The 21,571-nt window shown below is 43.1% G+C and overlaps 1 pseudogene; it reads right to left on the bottom strand.

Moving 5' to 3' along the window:
* Nucleotides 1-20,808: 20,808 nt before the first annotated feature.
* On the bottom strand, nt 20,809-21,316 carry LOC150007084 (peptidyl-prolyl cis-trans isomerase A pseudogene; annotated as a pseudogene).
* Nucleotides 21,317-21,571: the final 255 nt, after the last annotated feature.

Raw genomic sequence — 21,571 nt, 5'->3', positions numbered from 1 at the left:
TTGAGCCTATCATTCCACTTCCTTCTTTCTGGCTCTTTATTTCACTGAGGTCCTTCCCTTTATTTATCCCTTCACCTTCATCCCATATCTTACAGAAATACTCTTCCCACTGGGTGTATGTACCCCTGCAGGGCCAGAGACTTTCCAGGGGGATGGGTACACAGGCAAGAATAATTTAAGAGAATATTTTTTAGATCCTCAACACTCATAAATGCTTCTTAAATCAGTACCTCCAGGTGGCCATGTCTGCTTTTCACTTCTACTTCCACAATCGCCATTTTCTTACCTGTCAAAACATGGTATATTTCTTGCCCATCCAATCTTGCTTTGGAGCATTACCTTGGCGACTAAAAATCTCTGAGCACCAAACAAGGGGACAATTCAGTAATGCATTGTTCCAGAAGGAATTCCTTGAGAGCAAAGCAATGAGGACTTTAATAAAAATTATGAAGGGGGCAGAATCTTACTTCTTCCAGGAAACCATTTAACAGCAAAGCTCTGTGACTTTAACTGGGCAACTATCCATCTGTGTATGACTTAGAAATAAATAATTTCCCCAGGAACATGTCTAGAAGTACATTTGATTGAAATTTTAAATCAGACTTTATTTTCTGACAAAAACAAGGCTTATCTGACTGTGATGTATTTGAATATGTGACCACCTTTGCCAAGGGGGTTTTATATGAATAAACCTTTTTAAAAACAAAATGAGTTCTACGGTTATGAGAAAAAAACATATTTAAGGCACATATACAACATGCCTGGAAATTATAACATTTAAAACTATTAAACTTATGATTAAAAACTTTTAGATGTTGTGATAGATTATAATTTAGAATTATTTGATGTCTCATTCTTTTTTTTCTTTTCTTTTTTTTGAAATATGCTTTATTGATTATGCTGTTATACTTGTCCCAATTTCTTTTCCCTTTGTTCCCCTCCACCCAGTGACATCCCTCCCTCCAGCTGTCCCCCACCCTTAGTCCATGCCCATTGGTTATGCATATAGTTCTTCTCAACCTCTTCCTGTCTACTACACTCCCTCCTATTATACTTCTTACTTCCTGCACCATCTCCCTCCCTTTCCTCCTTTCCTCCTCCCTGCTGACCTCCCCCCATAATGTTCCCCATACCTATAAATCTGTTCACACTCTCTTTACCTACTTAGTTTGTCTTTGTTTCAGTTCCCTAGCTTCTGTTGTTGGTTGTTGTGATACAGTTTTCATTTCAATGTTCATAGTTTTGATCTTCTTTCTCCTAAACAAATCCCTTTAACATTTCATATAACAGTGGTTTGGATCTGATGAACTGCTTCAGTTTTACTTTTTCCTGGAAGCACTTTCTCTGCCCTTCTATTCTGAATGACAGTTTCGCTGGATAGAATAATCGTGGTTGTAGGTTTTTGATTTTCATTACTTTGAATATTTCATCTCAGTTCCTTCTTGCCTGCAGAGTTTCTTTTGAGAAATCAGCTGACAGTCTTATTGGGACCCCCTTTGTATGTAATTCTCTTCTTCTCTCTTGCTGCTTTTAAGATTCTCTCTTGAGCCTTAATTTTTGACATTTTGATTAGAATGTGTCTTGGTGTGGTTCTCCCTGGGTCCAGTTGTTTTGGAACTCTCTGTGCTTCCTGGGCCTGTACGTCTATTTCCTTCCCCAAGTTAGGGAAGTTCTGCTTCATTATTTTTTCACATAATTTTTCCAGTTCTAGTTCTTCTTCACTTTCTGGCAACCCTATGATTTGGATGTTGGCCTGCTTATAGCTGTCCGATAAGTTTGAGCCTCTCCTCATTTTCCTCACTTCTCATTCTCTGTTTCTGTATTGGTTGACCATTTGTTCCTTCTCTATTTTCCGATTTGTTGATTTGATCCCTGGTTTTCTTTCCCTCACCACTAGTTTCATATGTGTTTTTGTTCATTTCAGCAGGACTAGACTTCATTCCTTCTCTGTCTTGTTTAAGATCTGCTGTGAGGTCTGTAAGCGCTTTTATAACCAAAGCTCTGAACTGAGCCTCAGAAAGATTTCTTATCTGCTGCTTCATTAGATTAGAAATTTGCTGTCTGGTCAGCTGCATCACTGTGCCATCTTGAACAGTTTTGTGTTTACCTTTGCTTCCTGGGCAGGGCTGTCACACCTCCTACACTATAGAGGGCAAAGCCCCGTACACTTGCCACAACGGGTGACCCATCTCACCACGCTGTGGCATTTTCTGTAGGGGTGGGGGCCAAAGATGGATTCCTGTCGTTCAGTCTCCACTGAGAGACTGGGAGCCTTCTCTTCCATCCCCACCCCCACCAGGCCTCACAGTCCAAGGCAATGGAGGTCTGCCTTGCCCGGCTTTGGAATCACAAGCTGACGGGTTTGGTCTGCAGCCGGGGGTGCTCCCCAGGTGCTTCTCACCTCCCCTTAAATACAGGTGTCTGTGCTTACCGCTGTCCTGCTGCTGTTGCTGCTGCTGCCGCAGACAGCACAGCTTGACCTCTCCTCCCAGGTTTTGCCCCTCCTACCTTTCCGGATGAGCACCATTTCTTTATAACTTCATATGTTGGACTTCCATTTATTTTCTGGAACTTCTGGTTATTTATGGCTTTGCGGTAGTTGTATTCCTTCTTAGTTGTGGAGGAGGACAGAGCATGTCAGTCTAGGCCTCCATCTTGGACAGAAGTCTCCTGTGTTTGTTTGCTTTTGTGTCCCAGGGAGAGCTATCATGCTTGTTACGTTGTAAGGGGCGGAGCCTTAGGGATTCGTCAATAACGGGCATCCTGTTTCACCACCTTGTGGCGCTGTATGCAGGGGAGGGTTTGAGAAGAAATAATGCCACTTGCCCAGCACTCGCCCCTTTTCCAGGCACTTCTCCCACTTCCGCACCAGACTGGCGCCCCTCTAGCTGCTGCCCTGGCCGTCATCCCCAGAGTGGGTGGATCTGCAGATGTTCTAGGACCGTGGGAGCCCTTTAAACAAGCGGACTCTGCTGAGACCGGCAGTTTCTGCTTCCACCTCAACCCCCACTGGTTTGCACAGTCAAAAGCAATGAGGTTTGATTTTCCCCAGAGCTGGGACAGTGAGCTGCTCTGGTGAGAAGCTGGGAACGCTCCCCAGGTGTCCCTCCTGACTTTTTGAAACATGTAACTTCACTTTCCCCCAGCCTGCTGCTGTTGCCGCTGCTGCCACCACCACACCATGTCCTCTCTGCCCCAGCTCCGCCCCTCCTACCTGTCTGGATGAGTATTTCTTCTTTATATCTTTGTTTGCTGGACTTCCATGCACTTTGATTTTCTGGAACTTCTGGTTGTTTCTAGTTCTGAGGTAGTTGTATTCCTTCTTAGTTGTGGAGGGAGATGCAGCATGTCTGTCTATGCCTCCATCTTGTCTGGAAGTCTTGATGTCCCATTCTTATTAGTGGAATACACTTGGATCAGGCTTGGCCATATGACTTGCTTTGGCCCCCAGAATGTGAGCAGAAGTGATGTGTGCTGTAGTTGTACAGTAACCTTAAAAGTCACCTATGGTTCTGCCAGAGCTCTTTTCTACCTCTGCCCCAATGATAGCATATCCCAAACAACAGGTGCTGCATTAGCCTGGATCCTGGAAAGAAGACATGTGGAACAGAGCCATAACCCACCAGAAGCCAAAGTATCAGGTAAACAAGAAATAAGACTTTGTTAGTATAAGCAACTAAGTTTTGGGGTATGTTGCATAGCCTAATAAAAACCGACTAACTATAGATATCAACTCAAACACACCTGAAAGGGTAAATAACTTTTCAATATTTATTTAGGGAGTATGAGAGCAAAAAGGTTATAGACTTCTATTTTAGATCAATGACCACTTCTCATTAAATAAGTCACCTTTCATACATTTTCTGAATTTATTAGTCAAATGTTCCATGTGAGCACTAGATATAGAGAAATGAAGAACACATACTCCCTAATTCAAAGAAATTATAGTCTAATATAACAGATATTCAACTAAGGCACTCCACTGCCTGAGGAGCATGACCTTGGGTAGAGGTCCCGAGAACAGAAGTATCACAGAGAAGGGAATGATTAAGTTTGTCTAAGGTAGAAGACACTGGGGAAGAATTGCTGGAGGGGATGAAGGAAGGGAGGACACTTTAGTCAGTTGCAAATGCATATGTAAATTCCTAGAAATGTAAAAGGACCTGGTGTGCCTACAGAAGTAGACACTCTGGCTTTACTGGAGTCCACTTTTCAGAAGCAGTGGACATAGAGTCTGCGGTGTTCCCACCCTTGTATAATCCTCTCCCTTGGGGAATGACAAAGACCTGTGATTTACTGCTAATCAATCAAATGGTAGTGATTCCATAAGATTCCATTGCATAAGACTCTTAGAAGACTTTCCCTGGAATTTCTCCTTCCCTTGTTGGCTGTGGGAAAGCAAGTTGCCATGAATTCAGTGGAAATTCAATGTCAAGAAACTGTAGGAGGCTTCTAGTTGCCAAGAGAGTGCTGCAACCTCAAGAAATTATTTATGTTGACAATCAGAATGAAGTTAGGAGTAAATTAATTACCATTTGAGCATCTGATGAGACCACAGCCACAGCTACAGCTGGAATCTTGATTGCAGCTTGGTTGAAACTCTGAAGCAGAAAACCAAGCTAAGTCATGCTCAGACCCTCAACACATAGAAACTATGAGATAAATGCGAGCCGTTTCAAGTAACTAAGTTCATGGTAGTTTGTTTGACATCAGTAGAAAACTGAAACAGAGTGAGAGATAAGAGAAATAGCTGTTCTAATGAGTTCAGATTTTATTACATGGCCAATGAGGAGCGAAGGTGATGGCTCAAAGAAGGGACATGACACATGTCATGTGTCATTCTGACAAGGGGAAGGAAAAGGGAAAGGTAGGCAGCCTCTCATCTTCCACAAAGCCAGGCATACAAATGAGCATGTGACCTCAGGCCAAGAAACATGTACTTCTTGAGCATCTGCAGGAAACTGTCAGTGAAGAGGGTTATAGGAAGAGTCACAAAGCATGGTCCCTACCCTAAGAAAACTATACGTCAGGTTGGGAAAAACATGATGGATATGCAAACAAAAGTTTGTTTGTTTTATTTTATTTTTTCTTATTAACTTAGAATAATTAATAAGTGGATGGGATGTGAGAGAAGAGATGAATCAGTCTCTTCCCACAGGAGTGATGAAGGAGGGTTTCTCTGAGGATTCCGAGGTTCATCTTGAAGAGTGAGTAGGATTTGGATGAGCAAAAAATGTGTTTAATGACCTGCAAAAAATTTCTTGGTGAGAAACATTTAAGTTGGTTTGGAGAGAAAGCCTAGAACTAGAACTTTTGAAAAGGACTTTAGGGGAAAAGATTGAAGGGATATACTGGGAGAACATTGAACTTTCCCTTTCTTTTTAGTCTGTTTGGCTGGCTACATCTTGTAATTTGATGAGGGGCCCTCAAAGAAGGCTTCGTGGACGAAGTGAGACATGGCCTGGTTCTGAAAAAGGGCAGGACCTAGACAAGTACCAAGGAGGAGAAAGCACCTAACTGTGGGGAGCAGCAGATCTCCCAAGGTGTGGCAATGGAGCAGGGGTTCAAGGGACATTGAGAAGACCATCTGTTAGAGAGAAGGGTTGGAGAATATTAAGAAATACAGGGAGAGAAAAATAAGAAATTTGGTTGGGGCCAAATTTTTACTTCAGAAGTTTCAGATCCATCAATATTCTTTGGAGCCCATTTGTTCTTAGCCCAACCACCATCATGTTACTCCCTATTTATCACATTCTAAAAGTTTCCTCTCATCTTGGGGATAAAATCAATACTCCACCTGATCACCAAGACCCCCCAAACCCCTAGCAGTCTGGGCTCACTTCCTCAGAACACCCAGCTCCTTCTGCCCTCGGGTCCTGTCCTGTACACAGCCAAGGCTGGGAGCTGGAGGAGAGTGAAGACACATTCTTCTAGGCAAAATTTCCACCACTCTCCTCACCTCCATTTAGGGTCTTTCTTTGTCGTAAGCTTTGATGGCTCCTGCTTGCTTCACAGCACTTATCACTCATGTTATTAGAACCCTGGGTGAGTTGTTGAGGGTCTGTGGGTCTAACCAGAATACAGGAGACCTTATCTGTATGCTTCCTCACTACATTCCCCAGGCCCAATGCTGTGTCTGGCACAGAACCAGCATGCAATAAATATTGGCCCAATGAGCAAGTGGATCCCTGGGTCCACCCTATGCAGGAGTTTCACCCAGCGTAGATGACAAGGACCGAAGCTCAAAAGTGGTGCCTCTACAGCTCACCCTGGGCCAAGTTCTGTACTTACAGAATGAGATTTCATCTCTGTGGCTTTTTATTCACCCCCTGGGACAGAGGGCCACTTGAGATAAGCACACTCCACTAACTGACCCTGAGTCAATACTTTCACAGCCATCCCTCAAAACAAGGAAATAAAAAAGGAAAGGGAGCCAGGTCTGGCCTGGCCTCCCTGCATTCCATAGCTCGATGGATGCACACTGCTTTTATTGGCAAGTCCTCACAACAAAGTTATGGTTGCTTTTTTAAAATCATCATTAATAGACTTGAAACCAAGACATTTGGATGTGCCTAGTGTCATACGACAAATTAACAATGGAACTAAAAGTTCAAACTCAAAACCACAGAATGGTCAACATATTTATTGAAGGGGCATTGTTCAAATGTGAGCTCTCTGGTTTCATCTGGTGATTTCATTCCAGTTGAATGTAGACTGAGAGAAACCCCAGTCAGGCAGGATGTAAGAAAATTTAGGACTTGCTGGGTTGATGTCAGTGCTGAGAACAGTGAGTTAAGAGATAATGAATGTCTGAGAAGAGTCACCTTTTTGAGAGAAGAGAAAAGGGGAGAAGAGAGAGTTGGTAGGATGCAGGCTGGGACACTGGGAGGCCCAAGAGGCCCCTGTGCAGGGAGAAGTAGGTCAATATTTGGTGCTTTTAGAAACCCAGAAAATAAGTTTTAAAATGGGCTGACTAGACTAGATTTGAGTTTTGGGTCCTCCTATTTTGGTGACCTCAGAAAAGTGACTTAATGTAGTTAAATTAATACCTGATTCATGGGACTGTTATACAAATCGAGTGGGGCAAAACTGACTCCACTGCTTATTTTCATAAATAAAGTTTTATTGGAACACAGCCACATCCATTTGTTTACATGTTATCTGTGATTGTTTTCACACTACAGTGGCAGAACTGAGTGACTGCAACATGGAGCGTATGGCTTACAAAGATGAAAATATTTGCTTTACAGCCCTTTACAGTGTTCGTTGATTGCTGATGTCAAGCATTATTACACATTTATTAAAATGTGTTTACATTTAATAAAATACATTCAGTACATAGCCTGGTGCAAAGCAAGTGTTGAGTAAATATTAGCTCTTTTGTTTTTTAAGTATATTTTATTGATTATGTTGGTACAGTAGTCCCAATTTTTTTCCCTCAAGCAATCCCACCCCCCTTAGTTCATGTCCATGGGTCATGCAATTAAATTCTTTGGCTTCACCCTTTTCTATATTATGCTTAACTTCCCCCTGTCTATTTTGTACCAAACAATTATGCTTCTTAATCCCTTCACCATTTCCTCATTTCCTCCCCTCCCCCCACCCAGCTGATAACCCTCCAAATGATCCACATACCTATGATTCTGTTCCTATTCTGGTTTGCTTAGTTGGATTTTATTTTTATTTTTTAGATTCAGTTGTTGATAGTTGTAAGTTTGCTGTCATTTTATGTTCATAATTTTGACCTTCTTTTACTAAGTAAGTCCCTTTGACATTTCATAAAATAAGGGCTTGGTGATGATGAACTTCTTTAGCTTTACCTCATCTGGGAAGCACCTTATCTGCCCTTCCATTCTAAATTATAGCTTTGCTGGATAGAGTAATCTTGGTTGTAGGTCCTTGCTTTTCATCACATTGAATACTTCCTGCCAGGCCCTTCTTGCCTGCAAAGTTCCTTTTGAGAAATCAGCTGATGATAGTCTTATAAGCACCCTTTGTAGGTAACTCTCTGCTTTTCTCTTGCTGCTTTTCAGATTCTCTCTTTATCTTGAACCTTTGGCATTTTAATTATGTTGTGTCTAGGTGTGGTTCTCCTTGGGTCTAGCTTGTTTGGAACTCTCTGTGCTTCCTGGACTTGTATGTGTATTTCCTTCACCAAATTTGAGGAGTTTTCCTTCATTATTTTTTATTTAAGCTTTCAATTTCTTGCTCTTCCTTCTCCTTCTGGCACCCTTATGATTCGGATATTGGTATGTTTAAAGTTGTCCCAGAGGTTCCTAAACCTCTCCTCACTTTTTTCATTTCTTGTTTCCTCATTCTGTACTCGTTGACTGTTTTTTTCTTTCTTATGTTGCAAATCATTGATTTGAACCCCAGTTTCCTTCCCTTCATCATTGATTTTGTGTGGATTTTCCTTTGTTTCATTTAGAATAGCCTTCACTTCTTCCCTTAAGCATTTGCCATACTTAAGCATATCTGTCAAGCCCATGAGCATCTTTATCACCAGTATTTTGAACTCTACACCTGTGAGGTTGTCTGTCTCCTCGTCACTTAATTCTCCCACTGGAACTTCATCCATTCCCTCTTTTGGGCCACAACTCTCTGTCTCCTCATCTTGTCAGGCTCCTGTGTTTGTTTGCCTCTGTGTCTGAGGTAGAGCTGTCACACCTGTTACATTGTAAGGGGCAGAGCCTTAGGTATTTGTCAGTACAGGCAAGCTGATTCACCACGTTGTGGTGCTGTGTGTGGGGGAAGGGTCTGAAAAGGAACAATGCCACTTGCTCAGCACTCGACCCTTTTCCAGGCACTTCTCCCACTTCCGTATGGGACTGGCGCCTCTCTAGCTGTTGCCCTGGCCCTCGTTCCCAGAGTGGGTGGATCTGCGGATGTTCTAGGACTGTGGGGGCCTTTAAACAAGTGGACTTTGCTGAGAGATTGGCAGTTTTTTCCTCTGCCCCAACCCCCACAAGTTTGCAGTCAGAAGCAATGCGGCTTTATTTTTCCTGGCATTGGGACTGTGAGCTTTGCAGTCTGGTCTGGTCCTGATGGTGCTCCCCAGGTGTCCCTCCCTACTTTTTAAAATGTGTGACTGCACTTTCCACTGGCCTGCCATTGCCATGGCTGCTACTGCCACCACACTGCATCGTCTCCACCCAGCTCCGCCTCTCCTACCTGTCTGGATGAGTATTTCTTCTTTATATCTTTGTTTGTTGGACTTCCATGCAGCTCTATTTTCTGGAACTTCTGGTTGTCTCTAGTTTTGAGGTAGCTGTATTCATTCTTAGTTGTGGAGGGAGACGCAGAGTGTCTAGACCTCCATCTTGGCCGGAAGTGTTGCCACTTTTGAGTAAATATTAGCTCTTATTATGTAATCTCCTTCTGGCAAATGAAGGCCCAGAGAGGGTAAGTAATTTGCCTAGGGTTTCTGAGCTAGGTAATAGAAAAGAAATCAGTTTCAAGAAAGAGGATTAGGTGCCAAACAGGGCTATCAGGAAACCTGACCCCAGAGGAATGCACACCCAGGGCACAGGAAGTTCAATCAAGGAAATCAGCATGTTAAGTCCAGTGTCTTATGAGTTGTGCTGGATATAGAACTAAAACTGACTGTAATCGAGAATAAAGAGTGAAGGCCCTGGCCTGATGGCTCAGTTGGTTGGAGCATCACCCCATGCAAAAAAGGGTTGCAGGTTGGATCCCTGGTCAGGGCACATATCTGGGTTAAAGTTCGATCCCCAGTTGGGGCATACGGGGGAGGTAATTGATTGATGTTCTCTGGCACGTCAATATTTCTCTGTCTCTCTCTGTTGCTTTCTGTCTCTGTCTCTGTCTCTCTCTGTCTCAATAAATATATCCTCGGGTGAGGATTTTTTAAAAAAAGAAGAAGGAGCTAAGAACAGTAACTTGCCTCATGTGTGTTCACTACTTAAGAAAATCCAGGAAGAAGAGAAAAGTTTTTCAGAAAGAATGCCTTTGACCACTAAGTGATGGCTGTGATAAGTTACCCAAAAGTGATAAAAAATCAAGTAGCAAATATTCATCTTAGTTAAGGTTAGGGATGGTCTAGTCATTTCAGTCCATGATTTACATTTCAGGAAAGTAGAGTGAAAAAAATTTTTCCTTTTAGTTTGGGTTATGTAACCCAGAAAATACCATCTAGAATGTAAATAATGAAAATAGGTCAGGTCAATGATACCATTTGAGTGTGACTGAGCATGGCAGTGTTGCGTATCAGGAACTCTTAAACCTGCATGTGGTTTTAGCATAAATCAGCCAAGCTGCAGGCAAAAATAATCTTCTTACTAGGGTTTATTGTATTTTATTTTTTGTTCACTCAGTGGCATCTAACACAGGAATGGCAAACACTGGTCATGTAAATACAGATAGTATGTGCTCAACTCCTCTGTCCATGGCAGACATTACTAATTGAGCTTGACACATTTTCCCACTAATCTCAGCCTACTTCAGAAGCCTCTGCAACTCCAGGCTCTGTAAATCTACTGGGTGACATGCAAAATGAAATAAAACTGCCATTTCTAGATACATGGCACACAGTAGGTGCTTATTAAATTTTTTCTGAAAGATGAATAAGTGAATTAATGAGTGGATGAACAGATTCAATAATGGACCTTTGAAAATGCAGCAAACTGCTTTGTTTGTTCATATTATTGATCACAAGAGAAAGCAAGTAAGGGCCGGATTGGGGCAGACTGGGTTTTTACTGAAGAAACTCGACTACATCCTTGGAGCCTTAAACTAATAGTGATAACTACATCTCTAAAGAACTGAATATGTGAAGAAATGGCTCTGGGATCATCTTGTTGGGATTATCCAGAAATATGGCTCACTAGTGAAGCCCCATTCATTTGTTCATTCAATAAATCTTAATTTTAGGATATACATCATGAGGAAACAGAGAACTTCAAATGGAGTCATTTTATTATGACTTTAATAAAGGGACTATTACAAGGGTTAGTGCAGGACCCTGGGGATAGAAGGAGGGAAGTCATTACCATCCCTGGGCCTCACAGGGGCTGTGGCCATGGTTTAGGAACTCAGCCAGGCTGTATGCTGAGGTACCCTACTGTTTCCATCGGCTGTGACCAAAGGGAAGCTGGAGGGTTATCATGCCTGTGTCAGTCAGGGTTCTCCAGAAAAGCTATATATATATACGGGCTCATGTGGTTATGGGTGCCAAGAAGTCCCACAGCCTGTTATCTGCAAGCTGGAGAACCAGAGGAGCAGGTGGTACAAGGCCCAAGAACCAGGAGGTCTGATATTTAAGGGCAGGAAGAGATGGACATCCCAGCTCAAGAACAGAGAGAGAATTCACTCCTTTTCGGCCTTTTTTTCCCCATTTGAGCCCCCAATGGATTGGATGATGCCCTCCTGCATTGCTCAGGTTATTGAATCAAAAGACACCTCCAGGAATAATGTTTGACCAGCAATCTGGGCATCCCTTGGTGCAGTCAAGTTGGCTCATAAACTTAACCATCACAGAGCCCATTGGCACGGTTCAAACCAATCAGCTCTGGGGCACAGAGCCAGAGGGTCAGGGTCCAGAGTACATCTGGAGGGACAAACAGAGACACCCAACTGGAAACTAGACAACAGCACTGGTGAGACCTTGTTCTAAACACTGAGGACTCAACAGTGAGCAGGGAAGACAGATCTTTGCTCACAGGAAGCTGACCGTCTAACAGTAGGAAGAGAAGCACTGAATTAATATGCTAAAAAGCATAATTTTGCATATTTTAGAAGACCCAAAGCTAGTGGTATTTTACCAATAGTATTTCAATTACTTTTTCCTAAATTAAAAGATGACCCATCAGCGCACATAATAAAATCTTGAGCGAGAGAGAAAGAGAGAGCACTCTGCCTAATTGGCTGTTTATTCTTAAAAAAAAGAAACGAGGCACAATTTTCCTATCTTGTCTTTGTATCACATCCTGACTTCCAAAGTCATTCTCTCTTTGATACTTTAAGAAAACAGATTTTTGGTTTTGGAATGGGTGCCTTGTTTAATCCTGGTTTCTGCAATCTTGGTAAATCAGGGAGAAAGATATGTCCAGTGGGCAACACAAGAATGTTTTATTTGCGTAAGAAAAAGAAAATAGATATATTTTTCTTCTGAGTGGCAGGAATAGAGTCTTAACCATACTTCGGTGTTTAACATCCGTTCATCTCAAGAAACTTCTTATTTCCAATTTGTTCTGGATTCTATCCAAAGGGAACTATGACATTTCTCCTCACCAATAGTATTTTAAAGCTTACTAGACTACAAGATCTTTCTTAAAAGACTGTAAAATGAGGCAGATTTTGTCCAGGGGGTTTGAAAGTTTTCTTGGTGGGGCAGAGGGGGATTGGCAAGTGAAAAAGGAGAGAGTGTTTTTTTGTTTTTCTTTTATTCTAGAGCTTTTTTTTTTTTTTTTTTTTTTTTTTTTACCAGGATACCAAGTCCTGATCCCAAAATTGACAGGCCATGCCCAAAGTTATGAAAGTGGAGAAGGGCTGGCTAAACCTAAGAAAAACTTGCAAACAAATTCACAATATAATGGGTTCACAATATTAAATTAAGTCTTCAGCAATCACACATCTTATATCACATTCCAGAACAATGAAAAAACAGAGAAATAAGGACCCCCAAACCAGCTAAGCCAGTATTTGAAGCCTTTTTAATTTAACACAACCCATTTTTTATGGTATCCAGGATATGTTTCTGGCTTTTTCAAACTGTCACATGATCTCTTGTCCAGATGTGCGGGTGTATATCTGGGACCAGACCAGCCAAACACTGCAGCTCTTTCCTTCGGCTTGTAGCTCCTCACTGTAACTCAACCGTGCTCCTCTGGGCTACAGAGGCAGCACATTTATATGTGGTACAACAACAATAACACGGGAGGGGATAAAGTTAACCAAAATATTCATAAGAATCTGGAAAAGAGGAGAGGCAGGGAGCAGGGTGGAAGGAGGAGGGGGCCAGCTCAGCTCAGATTGGCTTATTTGTCAGCTCCACACAACACTGAAAGAGAAACCTCCAAGTGTGTGGTGGTCTGAAAACTTCCCTTTTTCTCACCTACTGTGAACAGCTTTTACGGGAGGACAAGACTTCCTGGAGCTTTCTTCAGGAAATTAGCAAATGCCACTGTTTGGAATGTCAGGTTGTAGGAACCCACAGCAAGGCCAGAAAGTACCTCAAGAACCACAGAGTACAAGGCTGCTTCTTCAAATAAATTTCTGGAAGCCCAGGCCTTCACCACAGAGCGGGTAGGAGTGGGAGCAAGGGGCAACTGCCTGCCTGGTGCATCTTTGCCAGTGACCTTTGGGAGACTAACCCATCAAGCTGCTCAGGCAGCTTCTGGTGATTAGTGAAATTTGTTAATTCTTGACTTTTTTGGTTCCCTCGGGTGTGAAATGGGGATTAATAGAACCTGCCTCGGGGGGTGTTTTCAGGATTCCACGGATTCAACATGAAAGCACTGTGCACACACAGTGAGGGCTTTGGTTCATTCTTGCATCCACAAATACTGACTGAGCACCTACTACACACCCTCTGTACTAGAGGGTTGGGGGCTCCTGCAAACAAAATAAGGATCCTGGCCACAAGAGCTTCCCTATGGAGGGAGGTGTCAGAGACCCCCTTGAAGATCCTGCTTCTCAGTCTACTGAGGAGTAAACCTAATAAGTAAGAAAATGAACATGTGTGTGAGTGTGGTATAACCTATGGCAAAAAATGAACGGAAAGCATGGAAAAGGGGACCAGGCACATTTTTATAAGGTGACGGGGGCAGGTCCCATGAAGTAGGTGGCTTTAAAATTAGGTAAATAAAGTAAATGTTATTTGCAATCTTGTCTTAATTCACAAAATTAGTTTACAGTCCAGCTGGCTCTTCCACCCGATTTCTAGTCCTAACAGTTGAGCCCAAGGGGCTTCACCAGAACAAACATGAGCAGCCTGATAATGTGGGGTGTCTCAGAGACCCCCACCCCCGCTAAGATCCTGCTCCCGCAGCAGCTCGCCAGGCCTGGAACTCCGCTGGGCTCCAGGAGTTAGAGCCCCGGGATATGCTGACTCCAGCTTTCCTGAGGATGTTCGCTCACCCATGCAGCAGAGGGTAAAGCCAAGGAAAGGGGCATGAAAGGGGAGAGCCAAAGATTTATTAAGCAGAAGCTCTAGATGCCTTTTTGCCCTAACTCACACCCTCCTGGAGCCACAGAACAGTTGCCAGAAGGGAATTCTAGGCCAGGCCCTCCCCCAACCGACTTCATTTTCGGGGCACTTTTCCCTCTTCCTTTGAGTGTCAATCCTTCCAAAGCCTCTGTACTCTACTCAGCCTGACTTCAGCTCCAGTGGTGAGAGGGAAGATTTATTCCCACAACTTTCTGTGGAGAGTGTTTCATAGAAGGCGTATTGTTCCGAGCAAGATTTTCACCTGGGCAGGGCAAGAGGCAAGAAATCTCCCCCCAGAAGTAATGTCACATTCCTTCAAAATCATGGACTCCTAAAAAACAAAAAGAAAAACCTATAATCATTTCTGTTAGGGCGTATGCAGATATCTAAATTTTATGTATAAATATATCTGGGTGTGTGACATAATACACGTACACACACATTAAATCATGGAATCTCAGGGTCAAAAGGGCACCCATAGTAGAATTCCCTCTCACTGAAATGTACTCTGAATTATGCCTGAATTAAGTATAACATGGGTTCCAGCCAAGGAGAAATATCTATCCATCTACAATCTAGCCAGTCTATTGAAATTCTGCAGATGGCACCTGACAAAGCCATGGTCTTCATGCACAGCCTAAATTATGATAATTAAGTTCATTTAAAAACACTTTCATTTTGTTTAAGGGGAGTTTAAAGGCAAAGATTTGAATAAAAGGACTGAGTTTTGTTATTTTTTTAAAAATAATTTATTTATTTGTTTGTTTATTTATTTATTTTTAGAGGGAGGGGAAAGGAGAAAGAGAGGGAGAGAAACATCACTGTGTGGTTGCCGCTCACTCGCGCCCTCAGCTGGGGACCTGACATGCAACCTAGTCATGTGCCCTGAGTGGGAATTGAACCAGGGACACTTGGCTCGCAGGCCGATGCTCAATTCACTGAGCCACAGCAGCCAGGGAGGACTGTGAGTTTCAATAGTGGTTCTCATTTCTGCCTACACATTAGAAACCCCTGGGCCATGATATTTTTAATTCATACCTGCAGAGAATCTATTCACAAAATATTGCAGTGGTCATATGCTAGGTTCACTTTGCCACAGTAAGAAATACTCTGCTTATAATAATGAAAAATTGTGGCAAGAAGTCTCATATATAATATCCCTCTGCTAGTGTCTAAAATATAAGTCATTCTCCTCTCATACTCTGATATTTTTAATTGATGCAATTGTGTGGTATAGTTGAAAGAACTGTGGTCTAGGAATCAAGAAACATGGTCTTCCACTGCTCTGATACCAACTAGCTGTATGATTTTAAGTCAGTTGTTTACCTTTCTGACCTCTCCTTGTTCTTCCATAAAATGGGCAGATTGTCCTAAGTGGTCTTGAAAATCCATTCCTTTAGAAAGAAAGCATTGACCTTATGGAAGAAGTCAGAGAGATGGGAGTTTGAATTCTAGCTCAACCATTTCCTGGATAGTTGACCTTAGGCTTGTCTCTGAGTTTCAGAACAGCCATTGGTAAGCATATACTGAAACACCAATTCAAAAGAACCTCTGAATCCCTATGTTCATAGCAGTGTTATCTACAACACCCTAAGTGCTCATCAGTAAAGGAGTGGATCAAAAAACTGTGGTACATTTGCACAATGGAATACTACGTGGCAGAAAGAAAGAAGGAACTCCTACCCTTCATGACAGCATGGATAGAACTGGAGAGTATTATGCTAAGTGAAATAAGCCAGGCAGTGAAAAACAAATACCACATGCTCTCACAAACAAGCAAAATAGAACCAGAGGCATGAACACAAGGAACAGACTAGCAGTGACCAGAGGGGAAGAGGGAGGGGGAGGAGAGGGGAAAGAAGGAGAAGGGTGTAGTCAAGGAACTAATGTAAATGAACTATGGACATGGATAACAGGGTGGGGATTGACTGTGCGGGAGGGGGTACAGGGCAGGGGAGAGCATGGGGGTGCAAATTGGGACAACTGGAATAGAGCAACAATAAAATCTTAAAAATGAGAAAAGATGAAAATGAATTGAGATGACACACATGAAAGCATCTTTACGAAACAGACACAATTAAATATTCATTTTGATCCCATTTTGTTCCCTTCATCACTTAGGCACTTCCGGAGTTGAGAAAGAACTCCAGTAAAGCACAAAGTGGTTAAATAAACCCACCCAAATGACAAAGGAATTTCTACTTGGCATATTTTTCCATCCAGTAAAATCATTCTTTTCTATCTGGGTAGCCCCATGAGACAGATAACGCTCATGTGGTCAGCAAGCCTTCTGTACTCAGTTCATGTCCTAGCCTTGATGACCACCCTTGCAACCCTGATGGTGGTCATCGGGGGCTATGAGAGAGGCATTTTGGAGGCAACCCCTGCACGGAAACCTCCAAGTCCCATCCCACAGTCACCCACTGGTTATTCCAGTGTTAGGTGAGCCCTACTTGTATGAGCCACCTCCTTCAATTGCATCAGTTCAGAACTTCTGAGTAGCCATCTTTGGGTACATCTGATGTTTCAGTCTGTTCATGGGAGGGAAGAGACTATTGGGAGAGAACAGGAAAGAAAGCAGCTATCTTCCTGCCATCCTTGAAAGCCTTTTCAATAATCGAGGCATCCTGAGTATTTCTCTGTGTGGAGGGCTTTCTACTCTCAATGGAAGAATCCTTTTGATTAGTCCAACATGTCAAAACTGGTGGTAGATAAACCAAGCACAACTGTCACTTCTAGCCGTTATGACTACAGAATATACGATGGGTATGTAGATGGTTTTCTGAGCCTACAATTGGAAAAAGATCAAAATCTGACTTGTTCCCTGAATGAATATAACTTGAGGTGTGGGGTTGGATGGGAGAGGAGAAAACTGACCTGGAGCTGTGTGAAATGCAACAGTTTCAGTTCACAGGGCTTTGAGTTCACTTACTTCAGTTTCAGTTCATGCAGGTTTCCCTCCTTTAGAGAGAAATTTTGACTTTCAGGTTGAAAGAAGCTAAATGGAGCTGAAACCACATTATTTGACGTACTTTCAGGTTGAGTGGAGGAGAAGAAAGAGGTGGAAAGGTTGCCTCAGCCTCATTCCAATTTCTCCTTCAAAAACTTGCCCCTGACTCACCTCTAGAGTTCTGATTCCCAGTTAACTTTCCTCCCAGCTAGATTCAAGTTACATTGTGAACCTGAATTTCCATATATTTAGCTTATCCTGGAGGCCCACTCCCAGAGCCCAGGCCCAGCCCGGGAGAACATAGTCAGTCTGTAAGGAAGGGGCAAGGCTTCCCCAAAAGATAGATCTGCCCCCAAATGTTGCCCTGTTGACCTTTCTGAAATCTCCCTTGGGGCCAGGGATGGTAATCAATAAAGAATTTGGATTTGAACTCACCTCCAGCACTTACTATCAACCAAAGTCCAAACTTGATGCAAACATTAACGATTTTTTTTTAATTCCTAACATTTGTCTTACTGCCCCCAAATCATATTGTTGCTCCAGCTTTGGCGAGTCAGTCAACATGTTTCATACTCGCTTATCTCTCATTAGCTCTGTCCCCTGAAAGTGCCAAGTGGTTTTCAGAGAAGTTAGTAATTAAGTGGTTAAGAAACATTTAGGAGAATGGGAAACTGCTAGAGGCTTAAGAGGGATGAGGACAGGGAGAGTGTGAAGCACCCAGAACCCTGGGTTCAGGGAGCCTAGTTGGGAGCAGGAGGTTTATGAGGTGGAGCTGGAGGGTGGGAAAGCCAGGCCCACAAATTCCACAACTGGTCCACAGAGAGCAGATACTTTCACACAACTGTGCTTAGCTCCTTTGAAAAGCGACAGGCCCCTCACTGGAGTCGCAACAGCAGTAGTCCCTCTCAGTTCTGTGCCTGACTAAGGCCATCTTTCATTCCAAATTACATCCTTTCCCTCTGGGGTTTCTGCCTGAGGAGATGGGTCACCTGGCAGCCAATGCCCCTACCACATGTTCCATGACATTTCCAAACAAAAGGAAGAAGGGAAAGAGACAGATAGAGAGATAATTCTCCATATGTGGAGGAAAACTACTCTCAAGATTGCTTTGATTTCCAAAAATGAATTAGTGTGCATCCTGACAAAATTCCTGCTGCAGGTGAAACTACTTTAGATAGTGATCACTTACTGGAATGAGAAGGAGATCAGGTCCAGAATAAGAGGAGGAACTCTAATGAATACAAAATCACAATCAGCGTGAATGTCATTTAATGGATGTTTCAAGTAACCATTACACGGTTAGAAGAAGAGCCTTCAAGAGATCCTCTTGGAGATGGTTGTCTCTCTAGAAAAAAAGCAGCTTAACCTCCCAAGGTCTGACCTGGGCTCAGTATTGAGTCAAGCAGAACTCTGACAACGTAAGTCACAGGAGCTGATTCCACAAGCCGCACAAAATAGGCAGCTCTTCACAGGCACGTCTCAGACTACTGTAGCCATCCAACGGCTAAGCCACCAAAGCAAACACCACCACCACCATCGGGACGGGGGCTCTACCCTGCTACATACAACTCAGAGAGGCAATGGTTTGAGGAGAAGGAGATCGTGGTAATGAAAATCCTTAAGGTGCGGATCCGAAAACATTTAGCTTGGACCAAAAGGCTCCTGGCTACCAAAACGAAGGTTGCAGGACTGCCTTTCACCAAATTCCACAAACTCCCTGGAGCAACGATTACTGATTGTCCCCCAATGCCTTCTTCTTCCACAGTACTTAGATCCATGATTTTTATGGGACACCTGACTGTCAGATTAAAGACTACATTTCCAAGCCTTCATTGTGGTTGGGTGGGACAAACTCACAGGTGTGTGGTTAAGTAAAAAAAAAAGAAGAAATTAAAATATCAAAGTGTGTTTTTACAAATCAGTAAACTGAGGCATGAAGTAGTTAAAGAACTTGCTCACGGTTACATTTCTTATAAATAGTTTGATAGTTGAATCCAAATTATCTGAGTTCAACTCTGAATAGCGAAGAGAGGGAAGAGTTATCCTGCATCTTCAGCCACCAAGTGAGTTTCCGTCCACTGAGCAAAAAATTGGATCAGATGATTTCTGAGATGCACTCTAGTTCTAAACGTGTCATAATTGCATGACTAAGAAATATTGTAAGATCCTTAGTCAACCAACAAAGATTCACTTATATATACAACATTTCCGTTTATGAGACATAGAGTGAAATGGAACCTTTTAGATATATTATCAATGCCTTTGTTCAAGAATCATTCAAGATTTCAGAAACTCAGTCAGAATTTGCATTTCCCTGTTTCTGGTTAATCAAATTTCTTCTCTATCCAGTCATGTTTCAATAGTCAAGAACAAACTAAATCATTTCTGTGTTCAAGTCACTATGCTACATGATCAGGGAGACTTAAAGATAAGATAAAAAATAAATAAATGAAGACCATGACATTGTTTATGCTCCCCCCTTCCCCAGACCTGTGAACTCTTAGCATAAAAAGGTCATGTAAAAGAGTTTTTTGTTTGAATTCAGAAGACCTTGGTTTAAGTCCTGGACCTTAAGAACATCATGTGGTAGGCAGTTAGACATGAGCAGAGCTAGGGCAATGGACCACCAGGGCGAAGAGCCTTCTGTGCCTAGCAATGGGCAAAACTGGGGAAACAAGGACCTCGCCCCCAGGGTATCCTTTCCTCCCCTAGCATATCACTGATCATGTGGTTTCTACCCCCTGACCTTTTATATCACTAGTCATGCAATTAGGACCCTCCCTTGACCTTTCCTCCTCTGGCATGTCACTCGTCACGTGGTAGACTCCCTGGGAGGAGGAACAAGGAGCTGAAGAGTGGCCTCATGAGACTCCCATATGGGCCTTGCACAACCACTTCTTTAAGCATTAACCCCTAGGGATAACATCTACGCCTCAGTTGTATTTCAGCTCCAGGCCCAGAAAAGCAGCAAAACCACACAAGCAATGCCATGACTGACATCAGGACCAGCTGCATTGAGTAATGACCCCCTGGAGATGACCAATCAGTGGAGACCATGACCCTGAAAGAACACACCTGGAAAGCTACTGTTGAGATCCTCCCCTGGGACCTCACCTAAAATCCCCACACTTCAAAGACCTTAGGACTGAGGCCTCAGTGTGAGCTCCCTCTCTGGAGCAGGCCTGCACCTTTCCCATCCCCCACCTCCTCCCCCCAGGCACATTACCTTTACCCTTCTCTCTCCTAAGCTCCAAAGGTCCTTCTTTGGCTTCTGTAACTTGTTTCCAGAGTTCATGTCTTCCACTCTGTGGCTTTCTAAATAAACTTTCTCTTATAGTTTGAGTCTGGCCTCTGAATTCTTTCCTAGCAAGAATGCAAGTACCAAGGTTGCTGAGCCAAGGTCTGGTCTAAGTCCTGTCTAACACCTGGTGCAATTTTCGTTCTCACCACCAACAGTCACTTCTTCTTCTTCTTTTTTTTTTTTTTGTTTAATTTTTATTTCATAATCATAAACTTAACTCTGCAACCCAGATAGACTTGGAAGGGGTAAGGAAAATATGGAACCCAATGAACTGCAGCAAGAGCACGAAGATTACAGAACATTCCAAGCAGAGAGGGGTAAAGGGGAGTTCTCCGGGGCTACAGAAGGAATGGTCTGGTGGTCAAGATAAAACCCATGTCAAATGTAGTATTAGAGTTGTCCACAGTCAGTAATGGTGAACTTCTTGCTGGTCTTGCCATTCCTGGATCCATAGCGCTCCATGGCTGTCACAACACCTATGCCGTCTTTCACCTAGCCGAAGACCACATGCTTGCCATCCAGCCACTCGGTCTTGGCTGTGCAGATGAAGAACTGGGAACCGTTTGTGTTGGGTCCAGCATTTGCCATGGACAAGATGCCAGGACCTGTGTGCTTCAGGATGAAATTCTCATCATCAAATTTCTCCCCGTAGATGGACTTGCTGCCTGTGCCATTGTGGTGTGTGAAGTCTCCACCCTGGCACATAAATCCCGAAATAATTCTGTGACAGCAGGAAACTTTATAACCAAATCCTTTCTCCTCAGTGCTCAGAACACGAAAGTCTTCTGCCCTCTTTGGGACTTTGCAAATAGCTCGAAGGAGACGTGGCCCAAGGGCTCGCCGGCGGCAGCGATGTCAAAGAACACGGTGGGGTTGACCATGGCTGGATGCGGGAATATCCGGGGTGGTGGCGGCATCTGCAAGGCCAACAGTCACTTCTCGGCTATCAATTTCCTCATATTTGAGTTGGGATTGATGAGACTTGGACAAAAGAGTTCACATGAAGGTTAAGCAGCATGAGTAAAACACATTATAAATCAAAAAGCACTACAAACATGCATACTTTCTAACTGCCCTTCATAATCCCACCTCTTTCATGCATATTCTATATCATTTCTTCCTCATTACAACCCAATGGGATATGTCACATGAC

The sequence above is a fragment of the Furipterus horrens genome, unplaced genomic scaffold, assembly GCF_987537825.1.
Source record: "Furipterus horrens unplaced genomic scaffold, mFurHor1.1.pri manual_scaffold_6, whole genome shotgun sequence".
Taxonomy (NCBI): Eukaryota; Metazoa; Chordata; class Mammalia; order Chiroptera; family Furipteridae; genus Furipterus; species Furipterus horrens.
Note: the sequence above shows the minus strand (reverse complement) of the source record. Positions and strands in the feature narration are given on the sequence as shown.